The 26,179-nt window shown below is 44.7% G+C and overlaps 1 protein-coding gene, 1 long non-coding RNA gene and 1 pseudogene across 5 annotated transcripts in view; 1 reads left to right on the forward strand and 2 right to left on the reverse strand.

Moving 5' to 3' along the window:
* Window positions 1-2,451: 2,451 nt before the first annotated feature.
* On the reverse strand, window positions 2,452-12,095 carry LOC100358858 (ER membrane protein complex subunit 2 pseudogene; annotated as a pseudogene).
* Window positions 12,096-13,653: 1,558 nt separating this feature from the next.
* Window positions 13,654-14,753, reverse strand: LOC138844478 (uncharacterized). The gene is made up of 2 exons (XR_011380363.1): window positions 14,622-14,753; window positions 13,654-14,012 (listed from the first exon to the last, which is right to left on the reverse strand). It is a non-coding gene; the product is annotated as an uncharacterized lncRNA (long non-coding RNA).
* An 8,139-nt stretch (window positions 14,754-22,892) lies between these two features.
* The window catches only part of SHLD1 (shieldin complex subunit 1), a 116,227-nt gene continuing 112,940 nt past the window's right edge, over window positions 22,893-26,179 (forward strand). For all 4 annotated transcript variants that reach the window (XR_011379985.1, XR_011379986.1, XM_008256284.4 and 1 more), the window contains exon 1: window positions 22,893-22,948. The gene's annotated coding sequence lies outside the window, so the exon portion shown is untranslated. The remainder of the gene's footprint in view (window positions 22,949-26,179) is intronic.

Raw genomic sequence — 26,179 nt, forward strand, 5'->3', positions numbered from 1 at the left:
CACCCACACAGATGGCTCCTATCGAGGTCCTGCTGCTACCCGGAAGCTCTTGCAGAAGCAGGTGCCGGATTCACCTCCTCTTCCTCTCCCAGTAGGAGGTGGGGCGCGTGGGGCCACACTGAGCAATCCGACATCACCCCAACCACCTTATCCTAAAAAAGGAAACTCCTTTCTCTTCCCTCTCTGGGACAATTGATGTTGTTTATCTGGATGGACCAGCCCTTTCAGACAAAGGCTGAGCCTGGGAATGCATTCAGCCCTTATGTCCTCGGCCAAAGAATCCTAGGAGTCTGTTTTTCTTGTACATCACAGGGTGGTGGCAGGGAGATGTATTGTTATCTTTTTGGTGATAACAGAAAGAATGTAAGAAAGGGATTGGAGAAAAAAAAAATCATCAAAGGGCCTCTGTTGGAATTAGATTCATTCATTTATTGAACAAATATTTCTTGAGTGCCTACCCAAGGCACTAGGAATACAAAAACAGGGTGTTGCTCTTATGAAACTCAGAGACTAACGGAAGAGACTAATAGAAATAAAATAGTCATTTCATGACAATGGTTTCCAGCCAGGGATGATTTGCTCCCCAGGGGACATATGGAAATATCTGGAGTCACTTTTATCGCAACTGGAGGAGCTGTTACTGGCATCAAGTGGGTAAAAGCCACGGACGCTGATAAACATCTTATACTGAACAGAACAAGCCCTCTACAATAAAGAATTCTCTGGCTCAATAAAGCAAAAGTGCCAAGGCTAAGAAACTCTGCACTAAGGCAACAATTCTGAGAGTGTGGTAACAGGTAGCATTAGCCTCATGTGGGAGCTTGATGCACATAATTGGGCTGGCCTGTGGCACAGCAGGTTAAGCTGCCACCTGCAATGCCAGCATCCCATATGAGCACCAGTTCAAACTGCTGCTCCTCTTCCAACCCAACTCCTTGCAAATACACCTGGCAAGGCAGTGGAAAAGGGCCCATGTGCTTGGATCCGTGCACCTACATGGGAGACCAGGCTTCTGCCTGGCCCAGCCCCAACCAGTACAGTCATTTGGGGAGTACACCAATGGATGGAAGGTCTCTTCCTCTCTCTCCCTGTCATTTCTTTGCCTTTCAAATAAATACAATACATCTTAAAAAAAAAGAAGAAGAAAAAATTACATTCTTAGACCCTGCCCTAAACCCACTGAGGTAGAAATTTTGAAGATAGAAACCAGCTTTTTTTTTTTAAAGATTTATTTATTTATTTATTTGAAGACAGTTAGAGAGAGGCAGAGGGAGAGAAGGGGAGAGAGAGAGAGGGAGAAAAGGAACGAGACAGAGAGAAAGAGGGAGAGAGAGAGAGAGAGAGAGAGGGAGAGAGAGAGAGATCGTCCATCCACTGGTTCACTCCCCAGTTGGCTGCAACGGCCAGAGCTGTGCTGATCTGAAGCCAGGAGCCAGGAGCTTCTTCCCCAAGGAGTTGGGCCATCTTCTACTGCCTTCCCAGGCCATAACTGAGAGCCAGATAGGAAGTAGAGCAGCCGGAATTCAAACAGGCACCCGTATGGGATGCCGGCTCTGCAGGAGGCGGCTTTACCTGCTAGGCCACGGCGCTGGCCCCCAGCTATCTGTTTTAACAAGCATTCCATGAGATTCTGATGTCCCAGTGTTTGAGAACCATTTAGTTAGAGCAGATGGAATCTGTCATCACAGACTCTGTTCTGATGCCACTCAAAACGTGATTTGTGGAGTGAGCATTGTGGTATAGCAAGTTAAGATGACATTTGGAACCCATATCAGACTGCTGATTTGAGTCTCAGTTTCTCTGCTTCCCTCTGCTTCCAATGCAGCTTCCTGATAATACTCACTCTGGGAATGCTTCAGATAATGGCTCAAGTGTTTGGGCCCCTCCACCAATGTGGGAGACTGGATGGAGTTCCTGGCTCCTGGCTTTGACCTGGTTCATTCCTGTTGCAGCCATTTGGGAAGTGAACCAGTGGTGGAGGATTTTTATCTCTCTCTCTCTCTCTCTCTCTCTCTCTGTCTTTCAAGTAGGTGAAAATAAGCAATATAAATAAAACATTTTTAGAAAAGTGTTTTGTTCACTATTAACAGCATCAATACTATTAGAGAGCTTAGAAATGCAAATTCTTTTTTTAAATCTTCATATTCAAGTGTAATAAATCATCATGGTTTATTTAGCAAAGTCACTTCTACATCAGGTTGTGGTTTAGAAACAATGATTATGTATGTGATATGAAGAGACTGGTATACAACCAGTAAGCCCTAAATCTTTCTTCTATGAATTTCCCCCATCTTCCTGTTTACCTAGAAAAGGCATTTTTAGATTTATATAAACACATTCTTTGTAAGAGAAAATTAGAATACTTAGCACTGGACAATTAAAAAATAAGTCACAGGGCAGTAAGCTCAATTGTGCAATTGTGAAATCTGATATCAAAGAGTTTTTGAAACCTTAAGACTGAGTAATCTACAGTGTTTCCAACATGTCTTCAACTGCCTTCAGAGAGTATATAGTTCTCTTCTTACTTCTACCGGCAAACTGATAAGCTCTGTTTATTTGAGTAGCTGCCCAACCAGCATATTTCATGCTATCTTTTTTCAACTTTTGCACTTGCTTTTGGATTAGGAGCAATATGACTTGCCAATAGGTAAAGCTCAGATATTTCTGTTGTTCAGTTGCAGCGCCTGTGCAAAACACCTTCTTGAGTTCCAGGCTTTCAAGTCCTTGTTGGGTGTATTTAACATCAAGACAGTGCTGACAATACAAGCAGTTGTGTGTGATTCATCATCATAAGCTCCTCTAAACAAAAGGCTGCTTTTGCACAGTCATGTTCATTGATTGAAAGTTCTGCAAGTTCATGCCAGGCTTCTTTGATCTCTAACAATTTGCTCCAGACACACAGGCAGTTCCCGAATGGCCTACACATTTTCCGCTGGGCCTTCTGAATGGCAATCTTATGCTTTCTGGCTGCGGTGTTAGCTGAGTCTTCTTGTAAAAGTTGAATGTACACTGGTAGAGTATCATCATATCATTCCATGACCTCAAATCTTATGCCTGTTACTCATGTGGCTCTGCAATTACCAGGGAACTGTCTTCTTAACTCCAGAAGACAAAACAATGCCAACTCATCTCAACCATAGTCTAGAGTGACAGTCATCACCTTTCATATCTGATCTCAATATCCTCTCCAAACTTAGGACCATACTCATTAATTCATTCTTCTCCAGCTTCCACAATGTGTTCACCATTTTGTGAGTTTTTTACTCTTTGTTTCATCATTTTATGTTGCATTTCTTCCAAAGTGATATCCCAAAGCTCTAAGACCTTTGCTACCTTCCCAGAAACTAGAGGTAATCAAAAATATAAATTCTTGGGGCCAGCACTGTGGCATAGCAAATAAAGCAGTGCTGGCATCTCATATTGGTGCTGGTTTGAGTCTGGCTGCCCCACTTCTGATCCAGCTCTCTGCTGTGGCCTGGGAAAGCAGTGGAAGATGGCCCAAGACCTTGGACCCCTGCACCCTCATGGGAGACCCTGAAGAAACTCCTGGCTTCGGATCGGCACAGCTCCAGCCATTGCAGTCATCTGGGGAGTGAACCACTGGATGGAAGACCTCTCTCTCTCAGCCTCTGCCTCTCTGTAACTCTGCCTTTCAAATAAATAAATAAATCTTAAAAAAGAAAAGAAATATAAATTCTCATGCCCCATCCTAGGCCCACTGAATCATGGTGAATTTTGAGCCCAGCTGTCTTGTCTGTGTTCAGGGATGGAAGCAGGAAATAAGAAAGATAGGGTATGTTCTTTTTAATAAAAAGGCAAACGTTTTTGCAAAACAAGTTGCAGACTTCTGCCTGTTGGCCAGAAATGCATCATTTGATGAATAAGTAATCTGAGGGAATGTTTATCATTTAACATCTGCAGAGTAGAGAAAGGTGTCGGGACTTGGAATTAAGTTTTCCAACTTATGCTTTCTGCTAAAAGGGATAAGGAGTAAGCTAAAACAACTCTGACAGGAGTGACTCAGTGGAGATTGGCACCATTCCCAAAGATAGGAAAAATAGAAGAGACTGGTTTGGATGGGAAGAACATGGTTACTGCAGCAGTAACCCTCCCCACTCTGGACACATGGTCTTCTGCTGTGTGACTTTGCTGTTCCTTCCACCAGGAAGTAGAGTTTATTTTCTACCCATTCAGTTGGTGCTCGGTTGCTTAGTTGCTTTTGCCAACATGATATTAGCAAGACTGACCCAATCAGAGGCTTAAAAGGCACTGCATATTGAGGCTTGCTTTCTTTTGGCTGGAGTAGGAGGAAGTAATGTGAATAAGTCTGGTGGAATGCCATGCAGAAGAGAATAGAGGTGTCCTAGTCAAGAGTTAGCACTAACCACTAAGAATGTTGGCAAGATCATTTTAAGCCATTGAGTCCCAGATGAACCACCTTATAAGTGCAGCTGTATGAGTGAAATCCAATGAAATCAGCAAAAGGACCACTCAAATGTGTTCCATGCTATGGCACAGCATGTTAAGACACTGTATGCAATGTTGGCCATCCCATATGAGCTCTGGTTTGAGTCCAAACTGCTCCACTTCCCATCTGCTCCCTGCTAATGTGCATGGGAATGTAGTAGAAGATGGCCCAAGTACTTGGGCCCTGCTACTCACATGGGATACCTAGAAGGAGTTCCAGGCTCCTGGCTTCACTCTGGCCCAGCCCTAGCCATCATGGCCATTTGGAGAATGAATGAGAAGATAGAAGACCTGTTTCTCTCTCTTTCTCTAACTCTGTCTTTCAAATAAATGTCTTAAAAAAAAAAACAACTAAGCCTGGCCCAAATTGTTACACAAAAAATTGTAAGCAAATCAATATCCTTGGGTGGACATTTTGTGCAATAATTATGATGCTGCTTGGGACATTGGCATCCTCTATCAGAGTGCCCAGGTTCAAATTACAGCTCTGCTTTTGATTCCTGCTTCCTGTTAATGCATACTCTGGAGGCAGCAGGTCAAGGTTCAAATACTTGAGTTCCTGCCACACATGTGAGAGACTTGGATTGAGTTCTAGGCTCTTGGTTTGGGCCCAGCCCAGCCTTGGCTAGTGTGGACATTTGGTTAATGAACCAGCAAATGTAGGAACTCTCTCTTTCTCTCTGTGTGTGTCTCTACACCTTTCCAAATAAGTAAAAATAAATTAAACAGGGCCTGAAGCACTGGCATCCCATATGGGCACTGGTTCAAGACCTGGCTGCTCCACTTCTGATCCTGCTTTCTGCTGTGACCTGGGAAAGCAGTAGAGGATGGCCCAAGTTCTTGGGCCCCTGCGGCCATGTGGGAGACCCGGAGGAAGCTCCTGGCTCCTGGCTTCAGATCCGCGCAGCTCTGGCCATTGCGGCCAATTGGAGAGTGAACCAGTGGATGGAAGACCTCTCTCTGTCTCTCTGCCTCTCCTCTCTGTGTAACTCTGACTTTCAAATAAATAAATAAATCTTAAAAAATAAATTAATTAAACAAAAAAATTTTAAATCAGTATCTTGGTGGAAAGATCCAGGAGGTAACTAAATACTTTAACCTGGAGCTGGAGCTAGAGATTTGGAGTTATTAACACATAGACGTTATTTGAAACTGAAAAAGGATGAAATCGCCTCCAGGTCATTCAGATCACCAATGACAGAAAAGGAAATGGAAAGGAATAGGCATAGTGGTCATGAGAATCCATAGAGCTGGCAGGAACTTGGCACCGCAGTTAAGATGCCACTTGAGATGCCCACACCCCTTATTCAAGTGTTTGGGTTTGAGTTTTTGGTCTGCTTCAAGTTCCAGCTTCCTGCTAATGCACATTCTGGGAGGCAACTGTGAAGACTTAAGTAAGTACTTGAGTCATTGCCTCCCACATGGGAACCTCAACTGAGTTCTGGGCTCCTGATTTCAGCCTGGCCCAGCCCGGCTGTTGCTGTCATGCAGTCATTTGGAAGTGGACCAGTGGATGAAAGATCTCTCTCTCTCTCTCTCTCTCTCTCTTCTCTCTCTCTCTCTCTCTCTCTCTCTCTCTCTCCCTCTCTCTCTCTTCTCTCTCTCTCCCTCCCTCTCTCTCTCTCTCTCATTTTCAAATAAAATTAAAATAAATAAAAATTAAATATATTAAAAAAGAAGCCATCAGAAACATTTCCAAAAGAAAAGTATAAGGAATTTTTGGAAAGATGAAGATTGAAAAGAGAACCATGAATCTGGCAACTGGTAGATCATTAAGGCTCTCCACTGGAGCAGTTTTAGCCATCAATGGAGGTGGAAGTCATGTTGCAATGAGATTGCAATGGGTTGAAGAATAAGTGGGAGATAGGAAGTAGGTGATTTTTCCTAGAAGTTTGGACTATGAAGACAAATAGAGAAAGTGGTTGAGAGACAAAAGCACACATCATCAAGGAGATCTGAATCTTTCCTGCTTCTTCTAAGGTAGGAAAGCCCTGGAAATGTTTAGAAAGTGTTGGGAAAGAGCAAATATTAAGAAAATCCTGGATTTATTTTCACCAGGTGGAAGGGCAGCATACAACAAAACATGAAGCAAACAAAAACCCTAGAGGATAGGTGTTTGGGGAAGGTGAGCTGACTCATACATGAACACGTTGGTTTTCTATCCTGTGGGGTCAGAGAAGGAAGGACTGTGGCTTTGGGAAAGTGGTGAAGGGAGGAGTGGAAGAGGGAGCTGACCAAGAGCCAGAGCAGGATTAACTGAGGGGCTGAGGTCCACCTAGAGCTCAGTGATCACTCATTTGGCCACTACTTTTGTAGCTGTGTAGTGCTTAGCAGCCCACACACATGGGGACCAGGAAGGGGAAGATGGGTTCAATCCATAGATTTTCTCTGAGTTTTGTTCTCTACAATGTAAATTTCTCTTTTAATTTTTTTCTGATTATGTACTAGGGCAGAGATTACCCATTCATTCTAGTTTATTTATTTATTTATTTTAATTGTTAGAGAGAGAGGGGTAGATATTGAAATCATTTGTCTGCTGGTTCAATACTGAAATGCCCACAGTATTCAGGGCTAGGCTAGTTGGAAGCTTGGGGCTAGGAACTCAATCTAGGTCTCCCATGTGGGCGTTAGGGGCCCAACCTCTTGAGCCATCACTTGCTGCCTCCCAGGGTACACATTAGCATGAAGCTAGAATTGGCCATGGTGTCAGGACTTAGAACTGGGACTGGAACCCAGGCATTCAGATATAATATGCAGGCATTCTATGTGACATCTTAACTGCTACACCCAACCCCACCCCCACTCTAACTTTTAATTAAGCACATGGCTTCCTTTAGTGAGATTAATGACATTTCTAAGGTTGTCTTCCTGCTAGATGTGGCCATGTGACCAAGTTTTGACCAATGGCATCTAACTAAAAGTATTAGAAGGGGGCTACAAAATGTTAATGGAAAAATTAAATTAAAAGACCAGTGTGCATTTTATTTATTTGAAAGTCAGAGTTACAGAGAGAGAGGGAGAGACAGAGAGAATAATATCTTCCATTTGCTGGGTTGCTCTTCAGATGATCACAATGGCCAGCACTGGGCCAGGCCAAAGCCAGGAGTTTCTTCTGGGTCCATGTAGGTGGCAGGGGCCCAAGCACTTGGGTCATCTTCTGCTGCTTTTCTCAGGCCACTAATAGGGAACTGGATCAGAAGTGGAGTAGCCAGGACATGACCTGGTGCACATATGAAATACTGTTGTCACAGGCAGTGGCTTTTTATTTGCACACCACAACTCCGGTCCCTCTATTTATTACTATTTGACTTTTATAGTGGTGTTTACAACCATTCCATTACATATTGTGCATTTATTAACTCATTTATTCAACATTGAATATATTCTATGTGCTTTGAAGTAATGGCCACCATGTGGATACAAAAATCAGTAAAACATCGGGTCTTTCATCAAGAATTTGATAATCCAACAGAAGAGACATGAGAGCAACAAGTGTAATGGAAATAGGAGAAGAGCAGCCAGAATTTGGATGCTTTGGGGCAGTCTGCAATATTCAAACTCATTTCCTGAATTCACTACTGTAATTTATAAGCCCAGAATTAGAACTAGACTTTTTTGATTCCCAATATTATAATCATAATATTATGGTTGTCATCCATGTTTCTTAAAAAACATTCAGAAAAACAAAAATCTTATTTATATGCTAGTTTAAAGGACAGAAAATAGGTAGTTTGAAAGAGTTCAGACTTGCTTTAACTTTATTCATTTATGAGAACTTAATACCTACCATGTGTCAGGGTCAGAGGTAGATACTGAAATAAAATGGAAATAAACAACTGGCATGGCCCTGCCTCATGGATATGAACGATAGTCATCCCACATAGCCATAAAATGTTAACCGTGATTAAATGTTTCCAAGGCGAGGTACATGGTACTAAGAGATGATATAATAGGACACTGGTTCTAGCTGGCGGGAGCACAAATGGGGCTGGGCTGGATGGGGGAGGAAGAGGGTTGACCTAGCAAAGGCCACAGCAGGAAGAGAGACTCCAAGTAGGGGAGAGTACCAGAGGAACTGGCCAGAGGAACTGAAAGTCGCCTGCAGAGGTGGAGCTCAAAGAGCAAAGGGAAGACAGTATGATGCAAGAAGAGACTAGGAAGGTCAGAAGAGGTCAGACTGCAGAGACTCTTGGAGACATGTCATGATCATGGCTTCACAGCAACGGGAGGAGCCGGCTCTGTGGCGTAATGGGCTAAGTGTCTGCCTGCGGCGCCGGCATCCCAGCTTCTCTCTTCCAATCCAGCTCTCTGCTATGGCCTGGGAAAGCATTGAAGCTGGCCCAAGGATTTGGGCCCCTGCACCTGCATGGCAAGACCCAGAAGAAGCTCCTGGCTCCTGGCTTCAGATCGGCTCAGATCTGGCCTTTGTGGCCATTTGGGAAGTGAACCAGTGGATGGAAGACCTCTCTCTGTCTCTCCCTCTCTCTGTGACTCTTCCTCTCAAATAAATAAACAAATCTTTAAAAAAAATAGCAATGGGAAGGAAATGAAATGGTTTAATTTAAAATAGGAGTGTGCATTTGACCTAGCAGTTTAGGATGCTGGGTTCAACACCTGCCTCTGGCTCCTGATTCTAGTATTTCTGCTAATGCACACCACGGGGGGCAGTGGTGATAGCTCAAGTAATTGAGTCCCTGCCACCCATGCGGGAGGCCTGGATTGAATTCCTGACTCCTGCATTCCACCTGACCCAACCCTAGCCATTGTGGGCATGTGAACCAGTGTGGGTAGTGAACCAGTGGATGAGAACATTGTCTCTATCTACAAAATAAGTAATACAAACAATATCTTAGAAAAGATGAATTTCTGATCCTGAAAATACCATCATAAAATAAATTCAAAATAGAAATGGGGCCAGCATTGTGGCATAGCGGTAGAGCTGCTGCCAGAGATGCTGGCATCTTATGATGTGCCAGTTCAAGTCCTGGCTGCTTCACTTCTGATCCAGCTACCTGCTAATGTGCCTGGAAAAAGCAGTGGAAGATGGATCAAGTATTTGGGTCCCTGCACCCATGTGGGAGACCTGGATGAAGTTCCTGACTCCCGGCTTTGGTCTGGCCCAGCCCCAGCCCTTGTGGCCTGGAGTGAATGAGCAGATGGAAGATCTCTCTGTCTCTGTTTTTTTCTCTCTTTCTGTCTCTCCCTTTCTCTGTGTAACTCAGCCTTTCAAATAAGTAAAATAAATTAAAAAAAATAGAGTATATCACCCTGGCTGCTTAATGAAGAATGAGAAATTGGGGGACAAGGAAGCCAGCTATGAGGTGAGAGTAGCTCAGACTAGATTGTGGAACTGGGGAAAAGTAGATTGATGGGAATAGTCTTTAGGAGTGGGCAATGGTTTATTGTTTAATTATTTAAAATATATCTATTAATTTGAAAGAGAGAAGAAAGATAGAGATCTTCCATCTTCTGGTTCACTTCTCTGTTGAAGCCAGGAGCCAGGGATTTCATCTTGGTGTCCCACAGGGGTCACGGGAACCCACTACCTTCCCAGGTACATTAACAAGAAACTGAATTGGAACCTGAGCGACTGGGACTGGAGAAGGGACTCTGATATGGGATGTTTGTGCCACAAGTGGTAACTGCATCTCAGCACCAGCCTCTGGCAATGGTTTAGATCTGAAGTGTAAGGAAGGGAAAGATGTCAGCACGGTATACGGGATTCCTAGTTCCCTCACGGCATAGATGGTGACACGGTGATATTTTGCAGTGAAATCAAAAGGCACTAGATTTGGAGGTGAGGGTAGGATGAAATGGGTCTTTCTTGAGTTCAGTTTTGGACATATTGATGTTGAGATGCTTTTGAAATATGCAAACAGAAATCTCATAAAGGGGATTAGAAAGGTGGGTCTGGATGTGCTTTAAGGTGAGAAATGGGTGGGAGACAGGTGTTTTGGAGTGATCTTTGAGTTGTTTTGTTTGTTTGAGAAGCAGAGAGACAGAGCTGAAGCTATAGACAGATATGAGATCTATAGTAGTAGACAGGGTAAGGACTAAGCATAGGAGCCCTAAGGGTGGGTAGGGTGGCTTGAGCCTGCACTGGAAACTGGAGCAGACTAAGGAGGAAGAAAGAAATAGTAGAGACCTGAAAGCCAATCAAGAGAGAGCATTTCAGAGTGCTCAACCCTGAAATGTTGACAGATCTGATAGGACCTGAAAACCGCCCATTGAATTCAGTGTCATGGTGGTAATTCAGGTTCAAAAGAGGGTAAAATGTTCAATGGAGGGAATGAAGACAAAGCTCAAACAACTCTGTTAAAATTTGTGAAGATGAGGAAAGAGCTAGGCAAGACTGGAGACAGACATAGGATTGAGGGAGGGTATTTTTTTGTTTAATGGAAGATTTGTGCATAAACAAAGCAAATAGAAAAGTCCATAAATATAGGAGAAGGAGGGGGAGAAAGAGAAAACTTTTTCATGGCAAAAAAACACAATAAGCAATCAAGCAAACGGAATGTGCCATAAATAAAATCAAAAGACAAATGGTGGAGTAGCATTTCCCCATACGGGCACCCACTTGCGTCCTGACTACTCCACTTTCAATGCAGCTCACTGCTAATGGCCAGGAAAAGGAGTGGGAGATAATCCAAGTGCTTGGGCCCCTGCTACCCACATGAGAGACCCGGATGGAGATCCTGACTCCTGGCTTCCACCTGGCTCAGCCCTGGCCATTGTGGCCATTTGGGAAGTGAACCAGTGGATGGAAGATTTCTCTCTCTGTGTCTTTTCCTTTCTCTCATCATAACTCTGACTTCCAATAAACAACATAATTAAAAAAAAAAGACAAATGACGCACTTAGAAGAAATATTATGACCTATTATACTTACAATATGTCTTATAGATAAAGGGATCTATCAAACAAGTTGAGGTGGAACAATTAGCTCAAAAAAGGAGGGGGAGGGGCGATGAGTAGGGTGAGTGTCCTGTGAGCATACTAGGGCAGAGAACAGGGCATAGAAAGTCAGAAAATAACTGTTTTGCAGCTTCTGGGTTGAGAGGAGGGAAGCAGGATGAGGTGGGCTGGATCTGGATGTGTTTGGATCTTTAATAACATCAGGAAACAGCCGGCGCCGTGGCTCAATAGGCTAATCCTCCACCTTGCGGCGCCGGCACACCGGGTTCTAGTCCCGGTCGGGGCACCAGATTCTGTCCCGGTTGCCCCTCTTCCAGGCCAGCTCTCTGCTATGGCCAGGGAGTGCAGTGGAGGATGGCCCAGGTGCTTGGGCCCTGCACCCCATGGGAGACCAGGAGAAGCACCTGGCTCCTGGCTCCTGCCATCGGATCAGCGCGGTGCGCCGGCTGCAGCGGCGGCCATTGGAGGGTGAACCAACGGCAAAGGAAGACCTTTCTCTCTCTGTCTGTCTCTCTCACTGTCCACTCTGCCTATCAAAAAATAATAATAATAATAACATCAGGAAACAAGTCGGCAGCCACGAGGGAGAGGAGAGAAACTTGGAATAATCACGGTGGAGAAGAGTCTGTGCTGATCAAAGACCAGCAGCCGGAAGACCAGGCGCTGCTGGATAAGCACATGCAGTCCGTGAGAGTGTGTTTCCAAAGGCACCATTGTGCTCACGTGGGTCTCTCCCCTGGCAGTTCTTGAGAGCTGAGTTATCTGACTTCTTTTTGTCTTTTAGGGACAAGGAATCCCTTCTACTCCAGCTCCATCATCATGGGAGCTTCATCCGATAGATCCAGGAGGAGGAAGGAAATGAAAGAACAGCCAGCAAGAAGCAGCTCGCTTTATAATAAAACTATTATGCTGAACTCGTTATATTTCTCCGGCAAAGCAGGGGAGCAGTGCCAGACACAGAGAGAGGCAGAGGAAGCTAGGCAGGTTAGAGACAGCCGTTAGGAGAAGGCCGAGGATAAGACCATCTTGTCACCTTAACTGGGGGCACGCTCTCACTGGCATTTGGAACGTGATGGGGTGACAGAAGCCTTGTTCAAAGTCCTGCCGCTTTTAATCTCTGAGATGCTTCCCTGAAGGAGGTGGCATGTGGGGGTCTCTGCCTCCCACCTGGCTGTGAGTGCAGCAGACATGTAATCTGCCAATTCTTTCCTTCCCTGCCCTGCTCCATGCTGTCTGCAGATTCAACACACACTACTAATGTTCTGTTACGAAAGCTTCTTTATGGCCCGTGCTGGTGGGAATGGTCCTTAGTTTACTATTGTTAGAGCTTGGGAAACGAAGGGTACATTTCATGCTCAGAGAAAGAATGTGGACATGGCATGCCCTTTTGCAAAAAGATCCTTAATTAGAGCAAAATACTGACTCATGCTTCATGGAAAAGATTAGAAAAGATTAAAATATAATTAGAACCAAAAACCAAAAAGCCAGTCCTTGGCTGTGCAAGGCAAGGGGAAGTTTCCAGTTGTCCTGCCTGGAACGCTACACCTGCCCAGCTCTGCAGGTTTGCAGGCTCCCAAACCAGAGGAGAGAATAACGCCAGTGAGTCACCAGTCCGCTTGCACTGGTGGCTGCTGTCTGCTGGGAAACTGCCGATTCAGGCTGGGGAGGGAGGTGACGTCAGAGGGAACCCGGCCAGAGTTGAGGTTTCCTTGTAGGCTCTCAGCCTGGCTTTGTTTACACAAGGGATCCATTGAGCTGGACATCTTAGAGCCCTCAGAGTCAGAAGGGCTGGGCCTTGTGGGTTCTGTCTGCCTCCTGGGGAGTCCCTGACACCCCCTGATGCTAGGGGTCACACTTCATAACCCAACTTTTAACTCACTAGCTCATGTGGCTAGTGTGAGTGTTTGCATTTGGAAGGAGGACTCTACAGTATTCAAAGGATTGCATTTCTTTCTTTTTTGTCTTTACTTATTTGAAAGGCAGAGTGACAGAAAGAGAGCTTCCGTTCCCTGGTACACTCCTCAAATGGCTGCGATAGTCTGGGCTGGGCTGGGCTGAAAGCAGGAACTGCCATGTGTGTGGCAGGGACCCAAGTACTTGACCATCATTTTTTGCTTCCCAGGTGCATTAGCAGGAAGAAACTAGTAAGTCTGGGATGTGGGCATCATAAGATGAGTTCTAATCCTATGCACCACGGTGCTAGCTCCGCAAAGGATTACATTTCTAATGGTGGAAATTCAATCCGTAGAATGACAGAGACACTTGGGCAAGATTTTTTTTTTAAAGATTTATTTGTTTATTTGAAAGTCAGAGTTACAGAGAGAGAAAGAGAGAGAGAGGTCTTCCATCTGTTGGTTCACTCCCCAGTTGACCACATCAGCTGGAGCTGCACCGATCCGAAGCCAGGAGCTTTTTCTGGGTCTCCCATACGAGTGCAGGGGCAAAAAACTTGGGCCATCTTCCACTGCTTTCCCAGGCCATAGCAGAGAGCTGGATCTGAAGTGGAGCAGCTGAGACATGAACCAGTGCCCATATGGGATGCCATCACCGCAGGCAGCAGCTTCACCTGCTAAGCCACAGCACTGGCCCTGCAAGATGTTTTACCTTGTGCTGTTCCAGTGGGTAGACAGCCTTGGCAAAAGACAAAATTACAATTTAAACTTAAGATTTTCATTGGCCTTTTAAATTTTAAATATTTCTTTTAAATTTTTTTCTTTCTTTTATCAAAGGAGAGAGAGAGAGATTTATTTTTATTTATTTGAAAGACAGAGGTAGAGAGAGAGAGATCTTCCATCCACTAGTTCACTCCCCAAATGGCCACAACAGTTAGAGCTGAGTCGATCCAAAGCCAGGAGCCAGGAGCCAGGACCCCAGAGCTTCTTCCGGGTCTCTCACGTGGGTGCAGGGGCCCAAGGGCTTGAGCCGTCTTTCACTGCTTTCCCAGGCACACTAGCAGGGAGCTGGGTCAGAAGAGGAGCAGCCAGGACTAGAACAGGTACTCATGTGGGATGTTGGCACTGCAGGCTGGGGCTTTAACCCACTGTGCCACGGTGCTGGTCCCCAAGGAGTAGATTCTACAGACAGAAAAGGCTGAAGAAAGTGGCAATCAAAGACAAAAAATGGATCACTCCTCTTCCCCACCCTCCGATCAGTTCTTGCAAACTCATTTTTCTGGTAAAGAAAGAACAGGGAGAGAGAAATAGGAAAATAACTGGTTGTCACCAGGTTACCTGGATTTACCTTTTCCATTTTGGGACTGAGACTGAGGGAACTTCACTATCATTGAAATCGTAACTGGCCAGTTTGGGAAATTTGGCTTCTTTCTAGTCCTGATTTCTCTGAAGGTCAGATAGACAGCTTGGTTTCGGCATGCTGAGTTGCTTCCCTTTAAATTTTTAGCCTGGTCAGTTGGAGCTTAGCCCAAGACAGTAGCTTCCTGTAATTTTTCTTTAGTACCTCTTCGGGGTTGCCTCTGCTCACGGGGACTTCAGAAACCCCTGGCTTCCTGGGAAGGTCGCTGATTTCAGTGGGCTGCAGGGACTTATTGCTAATGGGTGTTTATAGCTAGATGTTTGTTATCAGCAGCCAGTAGGTAAGTGCTCCTCAGAGAAAATGGAGTGAGAAATGATAGTCACTTGGAAGGCAAAGGGAAAGCATGCTTCCCGCAGCTTTATTACCTCCTTTTTATAGCACAGGAATAGTAGGAGTCCTGGGAATAGGAGCTGCTGACTGAGAGAATCTCTGCAGACATGAGGTTAGCCTTGGCCTCTCCCGAGTCTGTATGGCCATCCACAACAAAGGAGGGAGCCAATTGAAGATAATAGGCCTATGGCTAGGGATGGCTCCGTGCTTTTATTTTCTACATCAATTGGTTTCAGGCATTTGAGTTTCATAATTACACATTTGTCCTCATTTAAGCTTTTATTAGTGATTTTTCCTCTCTTGGCCTTTAAACAAACCACCTTAGCAATAAGGCACCCTGACATTGCAGTTTTTACAGTACTTACAAGTAGTGTTTCTTTTCTTTTTCTTTCTTTTTTTTTCTTTTCTTTTTTTTTTTTTTTCTTTTTGGACAGGCAGAGTGGATAGTGAGAGAGAGAGACAGAGAGAAAGGTCTTCCTTTCGCTGTTGGTTCACCCTCCAATGGCCGCCACGGTTGGCACGCTGCGGCCGGCACACTGCGCTGATCCGAAGGCAGGAGCCAGGTGCTTCTCTTGGTCTCCCATGAGGTGCAGAGCCCAAGCACTTGGGCCATCCTCCACTGCCTTCCCAGGCCACAGCAGAGAGCTGGCCTGGAAGAGGGGCAACCGGGAAAGAATCCAACGCCCCAACTGGGACTAGAACCTGGTGTGCCGGTGCCGCTAGGTGGAGGATTAGCTTATTGTGCCGCGGTGCTGGCCACAAGTAGTGTTTCTAAAACACAAAGGATTTGGGTCAGAGATGTCCAGGACAGGGCTGTTTACAAAATAATTAATGGGTTCAATGTGCTCTGTTTCAATTTTTTCTTTAATTAAAACTTAACTGTGGGGCCCAATGCTTTGGCTTAGTGGATAAAGTCACCATCTGCAGTGCGGCATCCCATATGGGCGCTGGTTCAAGTTCTGACTGCTCCACTTCCAATCCAGCTCTCTGCTATGGCCTGGGAAATCAGTAGAAAATGGCCCAAGTCCTTGGGCCCCTGTACCTGTGTGGGAGACCTGGAAGAAGCTCCTGGCTCCTGGCTTTGGATCAGCCCAACTCCTCCATTGCAATGGAAGACCTTTCTCTCTGCCTTTCCCTCTCTCTGTCTGTAACTCTGCCTTTCAAATAAATAAATAAATTTTTTAAAAGAGAGAGAGAGAGAAAGATTGAGAATTGTCCCCATCCAGGCTGGGACCATCCTTTCATAAGGTAGAGATAGTGCTCAGGGCAGAGTCTCATCTCCAAGAAGGTATCAGGGTGCCCAGTGCCAGTGAAAGGTGAAGCTTGGCTGCCTGAGGACAGGTGGGTATGTCACGTCCCCAGTCATGTTGAATCTGCACGGACGGTGATGAGATTAGGGCGGTGCATATGCTGGGGTGTCGGTAGTCCCTAGGTCCTTATCCTTTCCTGACTTCCTACCTTGCCCACATCAGTAATATGTAAAAACCAAACAATGTAATGTTTCACAAAGTGAGAAGTGACAGCGAGTATCCCTTCACGATAGGATGCAGCCTCATCCTATTCTATTTTCTAGAGGTAACTCCTGTGTACGGACCACAGTTTTTTCATGCACAACCATGCAAATGTCTTGGGATTTGCCAGTTGCACCTAGCAAATTGACCACAACATTTTTCCACTGCAACTCCACTGGAGCCACTTCTTTACATAATATGGGCATTAGATGCTGTCTGATTTGAATGTGACTCCAGTATATATTCCATGCACATTTCTTTGTAGTCAAATCCTCACCCCTTTCCTCGTGCTTATGAGGTTTTGGATAATGCTTTCAAAACCTTGCCAGTTATCAATATTTAGAAATACGCTTGTCAGGAATGGAAAACAAAGAGTTGCGCAACTTGAGAGAACTTTTGGAACTCATGTTCTTCATTACGCAAACCCTTTGTTTGTCAGTGTTGTGGGGATGCTGCTGCAGCTTCAGGAGAGATGCAGGATGAGGACATCGAACAAGCTGCAGGATCTCTTCCCGGCATGTCGCAGGCTTCCTGCAGGTTGTGCAGGAGAGGAGAGGGTCAATAATTGGTGCTTGGTAATTTTCCTGGGGGTGAGCGTTATGGTACAATAGATGCTGCTTGCAATGCCTGTATCCCATTTTGGAGCACTAGTTTGAGTCCTGGTGGCTCTGCTTCCAATACAGTTCTAACACACCCGAGAAGGCAGTGGATAACGGCCCAACTGCTTAGGCCCCTGCACCCATGTGGGAGACCTGGAAGAAACTCTTTTCTCCAGGCTTCAGCCTGGCCCAGCCCAGGCCATTGCAGCTGTTAGGGGAGTGACCCAGTGGATGGAAGATCTCTCTCTCTCTCACACTCTCTCTGTGTCTCTCCCTCTCTCTGTATAACTCTTTCAAAGAAATAAATAAATCTTAGAAAAAAAAAAGAATGTATACTTAAACAAACAAAACAAGGCAAAGAGACAGAGACAGTTAGTTAGACCTTCCCTGCTGTTTTACTCCACAAATACCTGCAATAGCTAGACACTGTTGAAACTAAACACCTGGCCCCACAGTTTGTTTGCTTGTTTTTTTTTTCTTTTTTAATAGTCTAGGAGTCTTTTATTGTCCCTTTTCCACAGACAAGGATAGTAAGTTCCAGAGAGGTTAAATGGCTATAGCCATACAAATGGTAGTGGAGCCAGGATTCTAGTGCAGCCTCCTGTCTCCACATGCAGGCACTGGCTGCCTCATTGTTGAGTGCAGAGTTGAAGATGGCTCTGGGTCAGAGGTCAGACGCATTTGTCTCTAGTGGTATCAAATGGCATGTTGTTTGTTAAAGCTTCCCACACTTAAAGTCTAAGGAGATGGACCATTTCTCCTAGCATCATGGAATGTCCATCAAAGAGTATTTGTTTTACATGTATTTTTATATTTTTATATTTTTATAGTAGGACAGAGTGACAGAAAGAGAGAGAGAGTAGGAGATTTCCATTCACTGGTTCACTCCCCAGATGCCCACAACACTTAGGGCTGGGCCAGGCTGAAACTAGGACCCAGGAACCAGGAATTCTATTGGGTCTCCCATACTGGTGGCAAGGACACAACTACTTGTACCATCATCTGCAGCCTCCCAGGATGCATTAGCAGGAAGCTGGATCAGAAACAGAGGTACTGGGAATAGAATCAGCACTTACTATGGGGCTATGGGGTGTGTGTGTGTTCTAAGTAACAGCTTACCCTCCTGTGCCACAGTGTCTGCCCCATTAGGCAGTATATTTCAAGTCTCTCTTCTGCATGGCCTTGCACTAGCATTGATTTTAGTTCTAAAAGTCCAAGCTTACATTTTTTATAAATATATAAGAAGCTACTGACAGAAACACTCCAAATGCTCTATATTAGTTTTCAAATAAAACCCACACTTCCATTCCTGTGGGTCTTCTGGCCTAGCTGGGGAGCACCCAGTCTGATATTTTCCCCTTGGCTATCAACTTATTTACTGCTTAATAACGGCTTTAGAGTATTGCATGCTTGAAAATCAATCAGATGCCTTGATACTCATTAATTATAATTACTTAACCTTTGAACTTCAGTGACTTTTTTTCCCCTTTCTTAAAGCCAAGTCCTTGTTTGAGAGATTAGCTAGATCAAGGTTCAGAATGACAGAGATAAGATGATTGCAAATGACATCATCTTTTTTGAGAGAGTTATTTTGGTCTTTGAACTAAAATGCCTTCTCTCTGTTGAAAGATTTGGCTGAAGCACATGGCTTAGCTGATGGCAGAAAATCAACATGAGGTATACAGTGTTTTGTAAAACTGACATAACCCAATTTACACATTGATTACATAATCAATGACAAAACAATGGCAAAAGCAAAATAATTTATATTTCTGGAATGCAATGATTCTTTGTTTTTCTATCTGTGAAAGTAAGGTTTTTTTTTTTTTTTTTTTTTTTTTTTGTAAACGACTACTTCATTTCTTGTAAAAGAGGATGGTTATGTTGCGGGACTACGGAGTCCAGGTTATTGTCTCTGACCTGTGAAAGACTCTGAGGACGTCAAGGACAAGACATAAAGGTTAGCAGATGAATAAGATTGATTAGCAAAGAGAAAGTACACACTCGGGAGGGAGTGCGGCCATGTTCCAGAATGAGCCACTGTCCAGGAGACTCAGGGTCATCCCTTTATGACATCTGGAAGCACAGGGGTTGCTTTGGGTGGAATTTTCCAGCAAAGGGCAGGAATTTGATGACTACCTAATTTCTGCCTTTTTAGCAAGTCTTACAAGTATCATGGTGTCAGCCGGCGCCACGGCTCACTAGGCTAATCCTCCACCTAGCGGTGCTGGCACCCCAGGTTCTAGTCCTGTTCGGGACGCCGGATTCTGTCCCGGTTGCTCCTCTTCCAGTCCAGCTCTCTGCTGTGGCCTGGGAAGGCAGTGGAGGATGGCCCAGGTCCTTGGGCCCTGCACCTGCATGGGAGACCAGGAGGAAGTACCTGGCTCCTGGCTTCAGATAGGCGCAGCACACCGGCTGCAGCAGCCATTTGGGGGAGTGAACCAACGGAAGGAAGACCTTTCTCTCTGTCTCTCACTGTCTAAATCTGTCGGTCCAAAAAAAAAAAAAAAAAAGTATCATGGTGTCAGGTGTGTGATGAGAGTGGGAGTGTCAGCCATGGTAATTTTATTATAATAGGTTGTTGCAGGGATGCAATCATCAGCATGCTGGATGTTTTTGTCTGGCTCGGTTTTGGGCATCAGCTTTGCTGCGATGCGGATTTGGAGAGTTTAGAGGCAGCCTCAGTGGACATATTTCCTCCTGCTCTTTCTTTAATCTCTGTCTTCTTACCTAAAGCAGTTAGAGAGAGACATGCTGTTGGTGAATCAAGTCACTCCTGACTTGAGAAATTTGCCTATGGGAAGATAAGCCACATTATGGAAAAAGCACTGGAGAATTAATGAGGGTTAACTTATGCTCCAACTTTTCTTTTTTCCTTTTTAAGATTTATTTACTTATTTGAGAGGCAGAGTGCAAAGAGAGGATAGAGAGAGATCTTGCATCCACAGGTTCCCTTCCCAAATGGCTACAACAGTCAGGGCTGGGACAAGCTGAAGCCAGGAACCAGGAAATCCATCTGGGTCTCCCATGTGGGTGGCAGGGACCCAAGTATTTAGGCATCTTCTACTGCCTTCCCAGGTGCATTAGCAGGGAGCTGTATGGAAAGTGGAACAACTGGAACTGAAACCAGTGTCACAGTGGCAGTTTAACCTGCCATAAAGCACTACCCCCACCTTACTTCACCACAAACTTTTCTTCAAGCAAAAGTGACAAGGGCAAAAGACTCCAAGGTTTGCTTCACTGGTATGACCAGGTGATGCTTTTGAAACTTCTCAGAGAGTGTAAGGGTTGAAGTGGGTGTGGATGGGGAACTGGGGATGGGGGAGAGCCGGGGAGAGACTTACTCATTCATGCATATGATAGCATTTTCTGAGTCATTGGGCTGGGCTCTGGAATACAAACATGGGAAAAGATAGACCGGCTCCCTGCCCTCAAGATGTACAGTTCAGTGGGTAAGATGGAAAGGGCAAAGGAATTAGAGTGACCAAGGTAGAGGTCACTCTAATTAGAGGACAGTCAGCATTCCTGAGAGGGAGGAATAATTCCTATCTAACAAGCCGGAGGATCCCAAGGGAAGAATTCTCTCACACTGAGATCTGAAGGGTGAAAAGACCAAAGAACAGGAGAGAAGAATCTTCTTAAGGTGGTGGTGGTGGGGGGGGGGAGGTGATATGGGGAAATAGCACAGCGAGGAGAGAGGACAAGCCTGGGGCATTTAAGGAAAAGGCAACAGTGTATAGTGGAAGGGAAGGCTCTGGGATAGTGTAAGGAGACAAGGGTGGGGGCTTCTAAATCTTGTTAAGAAGCTTGGGCTTTCGTCTAAGAGCACAGGAGTGGTGTACTTAAAATTCCACATAAAAAAAAAGATAACTCTGGGCTGATGCTGTGAAGTAGTGGGTAAAGCTGCCACCTGCAGAGCCAGCATCCCTTATAGGCACAGTTTGAATCCCAGCTGCTCCACTTGTGATTCAACTCCCTACTAATGTGGTTGGAAAACAGTAGAGGGTGGCCCAAGTGCTTGGGCCCCTGCACCTGCATAGGAGCCCCGGAAGAAGCTCCTGGTTCCTGGCTTTGGATCAGCTCAGCTCCAGACATTGCAGCCATTTGGGGAGTGAAGCAGCAGATGGAAGACCTCTCTCTGCCTCTCCTTCTCTCTGTCTGTAACTCTGCCTCTCAAGCAGATAAATAAATCTTTAAAAAAAAATCTCTTTGTTGCTTTGCCTTTCAAATAAATAAATAAATAAATCTTTTAATAAGGGGCCAGTGCCGTGGCTCACTTGGTTAATCCTCCGCCAGTGGGGCCGGCATCCCATATGGGCGCTGGGTTCTAGTCCTTGTTGCTCCTCTTCCAGTCCAGCTCTCTGCTGTGGCCCAGGAGGGCAGTGGAGGATGGCTCAGGTGCTTGGGCTCCTGCACCAGCATGGGAGACCAGGAGGAAGCACCTGGCTCCTGGCTTCAGATTGGCATAGCTATAGCCGTGGCGGCCATTTGGGGGGTGAACCAACAGAAGGAAGACGCTTCTCTCTGTCTCTCTCTCTCACTGTCTATAACTCTACCTGTCAAAAAAAAAGTTATCTAAAGTGCAAGACTCCTAATTTTGGGGTGTAATCCAAATGTGGGATCTATAGGAGGCTATCAGTATATATGACTCTTTCAGGAAGGTAGTGAAATGGGGAAAAAAGAGAAACCCTCAGTCTTGTGGAATGAAGTTTATGGAAAATCATTGTTTTGGAAGCACTGACAGCACTAAACCCCAGGGATCAGAGCAAACCAGCACGGGGCCATTCATGATAAGTGCTAAGCAATCAAACTTCCCTTGGGAAAGGAGTCAGTCTCCAAGACACTGAAAATTCCAGTCAACCTGAGTCAGTGTAATAAGGAAGTCCCCACAGTCTTAAACACACAAGGAAAGTAATTTTGCTGTTTTTTTTTTTTTTCCTATTTTCTTCAGTCTTTTAAGCCAACCTCCTCTGCTTAGTGCTTTGGGGCACTACTTATCAAGATGAAGGTTTTTTTTTTTCTTTTTTTTTTCTTTTTTAAAGATTTATTTACTTGTTTGAAAGGCAGAATTACAAGAGAGGCAGAGACAGAGAGAGGTCTTTCATCTGCTGGTTCATTCACCAGATGGCCAGAACTGCGCCAATCTGGAGCCAGGAGCCAGGAGCCAGGAACCAGGAGCTTCTTCCGGGTCTCCCACATGGGTGCAGGGGTCTAAGGACTTGGGCTATCTTCTACTGCTTTCCCAGGCCATAGCAGAGAGCTGGAATGGAAGTGGAGCAGATGGGACTCGAACTGGTGTCCACATGGAATGCCAGCACTGAAGGCGGCAGCTTTACCTACTACACCACAGCACGGGCCCCACAGATAAAGTTGTTATAGTTTTGTCTTTCCACAGTCCTTTCTCTGTGGTACTTCAGTTCTGGCAGTTGTGAACAGCTTCCTGGAAGCATAAATATATTAAAATATTTCCAACCTCTGTTAATTTATTTATAATGTAATATTTATGTATAATAACGTATTTATAACGTAATATTTAAATTTCAAAAATATTTACAAATATTTTTCCTGTTCCTTTGGTGCTTACCAAGCACACTTATCAATAAGCCTCCTCTAGAAATTGCCTAAATAACCACGGGCCGCAAATTTCACTGGCCTCGCAAGTGCCCTCAGTTAAGATGGCCGCGCCTGCTTGCTATTATTCTTGCCTGCCCACAGCAAGGATGGTTCCGGGGACATTTTTTTTCAAATCTTTCTTTTCCCAAAACAATGATGGCGTCTCCACTTCCGGTTCCGGTCTCTTGCTGTTGGCAGCGCGGTGAGTGTTAATTGTAGCCTGACGCATTTTCTGTGCCAGATTTCAGTGGACTGGGGAGTGCCCAGGGAAGGGGGCCGGGAGGAGGTCGCTGCGATGTGTCCCATTCTCTCAGAATAGCGAAGACATGGCGGCTTCCCCTGGCTCACGATCATTTCCCGCCGGCTCCTCAGCCCCCTCCGCCCCTGCACTTGGCCGCTGCAGCTTCCCCTTTGGGGAATCTCCGGAATTCACAGGCGCTGGGTCTGGATTAGATTCCGTTCCTCTTCTTTTTTTTTTTTAAACAGCTTTTTTGAGGAATTTCTCTTCACATGCTGTAAGGTTTCCTCATTCAGAATGTAAAATCCAGTGAGTTTTTGTACAGAGTTGTGCAGCCTTTCCAATTTTAGAATATTTTCCATCACCCCAAATAAATCCCCACCCATTAGCGGTCACTGTCCGCTCATCACGACCCCTCAGTGCTAAACAGCAACTGATCTATTTTCTGTCGGTATAGATTTGCCGATTTGGGCAAACAGAATCATGCATTGTGTGGCTGGCTCCTTTCTCTGAGGGTAATGTTTTTAATTGTCATAATGGCAAGTATCAGAACTTCATTCCTTTATTACTGAAAACTGTTTCAATTAATGAATGTACTATATCTTGTTTATCTATTAATCAGTCAATGGATATTTGGACTACTTTCTCTTATTGTCTATTATGAAGAAAGTAGCTAAGAGTGTGCAGTTATCTTGTGGCCATATGTTTTAATTTCTCTTCGGCAAACACCTAGGAGTAGAATTGTCAGATCAAAGTGTAACTCTGTGTTTAGCCTTTTGAAGAACTGCCAAACTATTTTCCAAAGTGCCTGCATCATTTCATGTGTTTGTACTCAGATACACATTTGTCCAGTGTTGAAAGCCTGGCCTCCCTCCTTTAAATCGTCTTGGCTCCCTGTGGAAAATGAGTTGACCATAACTGTAAGAGTTTACTTTAGACTTAGTTCTGTTCCATCGATCTATAAGCCTATCCTCATGCCAGTACCACACAGTAACTGTAGTTTTATAGTAGGTTTTGAAATCAGAAAATAAGACTCTTAAGTTTGTTCGTTTTAAAGATTGTTTTGGCTACTTTGGGCCCCTTACATTTCCACTGAATTTTTTAAAATAAAGATTTATTTATTTGAAAAGCAGAACAACAGAGAGAAGGGGAGAGACAGAGACATCTGCCATCTGATTCACTCCCCAAAAGTCTGCGGCAGCCAGGGCAGGACCAGACCAAAGCCAGGAACCTGGAGCATAAATCTGGGTCTCCCACATGAATGGCAGGGACCCCCATACTTGAACCACCATCTACTGCCTCTCAGTGCATTAGCAGAAAGTAGTATCGGAAGCAGAGGAGCTGGGACTTGAACCAAGCACTTCATCATGGGATGTGGGTGCCACAAGTGGCGACTTGGTCACTGTGCCAAACACCTGCTCTGCCATTGAACTTTTGGAACAGTTTTGTCAATCTCTGGGAAAAAAAAAAAACCCTGAGATATTGATAAAAATTGCAGTGATCATTTTAGGAATATTGCTGACTTAAAACATTAAGTTGTCAGATCTGTGAACATACAATGGTTTTCCATTCATTTAGGTCTTTAATTTTGAGCATCTTTTTTAGTTTTCAGTGTACCTTTTATTTAATATATTCTTAAGCATTGTATTTTAAGAATATTTGTTTATTTGAAAGGCAGAGTAACAGAGATACAGAGAGAGAGAGAGAGAGAGAGAGAGAGATCTTCCATCTACTGGTTCAGTCCCCAGTTGGCTGTAACAGCTAGGTCTGGGTCAGTTGGAAGGCAGGAGCCAGGATCTCCATCTGGATTGCCCACAGGAGTGTCAGGGGCCCAAGTACTTGGGTCATCTTTGGGTCATCTTCCTCTGCCTTCCCAGGCACATTAGCAGGAAGCTGGATGGGAAGTGGAACATCTGAGACTTGAACCAGTACTGTGATATGGAATGCTGGTATTGCAAGTGGCTTAGTCTGCCATGCCACAATGCTAGTCCCTGGAATTATTATTATTATTATTATTATTATTATTTTTTTTTACAGGCAGAGTTAGTGAGAGAGAGAGAGACAGAGAGAAAGGTCTTCCTTTTTCCGTTGGTTCACCCCCCAAATGGCCACCACGGCCGGCGTGCTGTGACTGGCGTGCTGTGCCAATCCGAATCCAGGAGCCAGGTGCTTCCTCCCAGTCTCCCATGCAGGTGCAGGGCCCAAGCACTTGAGCCATCCTCCACTGCCTTCCTGGGCCACAGCAGAGAGCTGGACTGGAAGAGGAGCAACCTGGACAGAATCCAGCGCCCTGACTGGGACTAGAACCCGGGGTGCTGGTGCTGCAGGCGGAGTATTAGCCTAGTGAGCTGCGGCGCCAACCTGGAATTATGTTTTAAATGTTATTTTCATATTGTTTTTCTACTGTACGGAAATATAATTTTTTTTCTTTAAGTAAAAATCCTACATCCTGCAGTGTTGTTTAATGTATTAGTTCTGCTAGTTCTTTTTTAGTAGAGTCCTTGGGATTTCTATATGTGACATCATTTTTGTTTCTTTTTGCTAATAATGGTAGTTTAACTGCTGGCTTTCCGACCTGAGTGCCTTTTATTTCATTTTCGAAACTAATTGTCTTGGCTAAAGCCTTGAGTACAAAGCTGAAATGGCATGATCAGCATTCCTTATCTTGTTTCTGATCACAAGGGGAAAGCTTTCGATCTTTTACTATGAAGTATGATGCCGGCTATGGGGTTTTCACAAATGCCCCTTATCAGGTTGGGGAGGTTTCCTTTTAGTTCTTGTTTTTTAAGTGCTTTCATTATGAAGGGGTGCTTGAATTTGTCAAATGCTTGTGTGTGTGTGTGTTGTTTTTTTCTTTATTTTACTAAGATAGTGTTTTACATTGATTTTTGGATATTAAAATAACTGAATTCCTGGAATTAGTCCTACTTAGTCATGGTGTATTTTTTTATGTTGCTAGATTTAATTTTTTAGTGCTATGCTGATGCCTTTTTATGTTTATCCTATTGGTCTCTGGTTTTCTTGTGATATTTAGCTGGCTTTGATGTCAGGGTAGTACTGGAGATAAAAAGTGTATTGGGAGGTATTTGCTCTTCTTCCATTGTGTAGCTGAGTTATACAGGAGATGCAAGACCACTGAGCTCGGGCCAGCTGGGCTGGGGCAAAGTTTCTGGGTGGCCGTTAGTGTCTCAGAGG

Source organism: Oryctolagus cuniculus, chromosome 11 (genome assembly GCF_964237555.1).
Source record: "Oryctolagus cuniculus chromosome 11, mOryCun1.1, whole genome shotgun sequence".
NCBI classification, from domain to species: Eukaryota; Metazoa; Chordata; class Mammalia; order Lagomorpha; family Leporidae; genus Oryctolagus; species Oryctolagus cuniculus.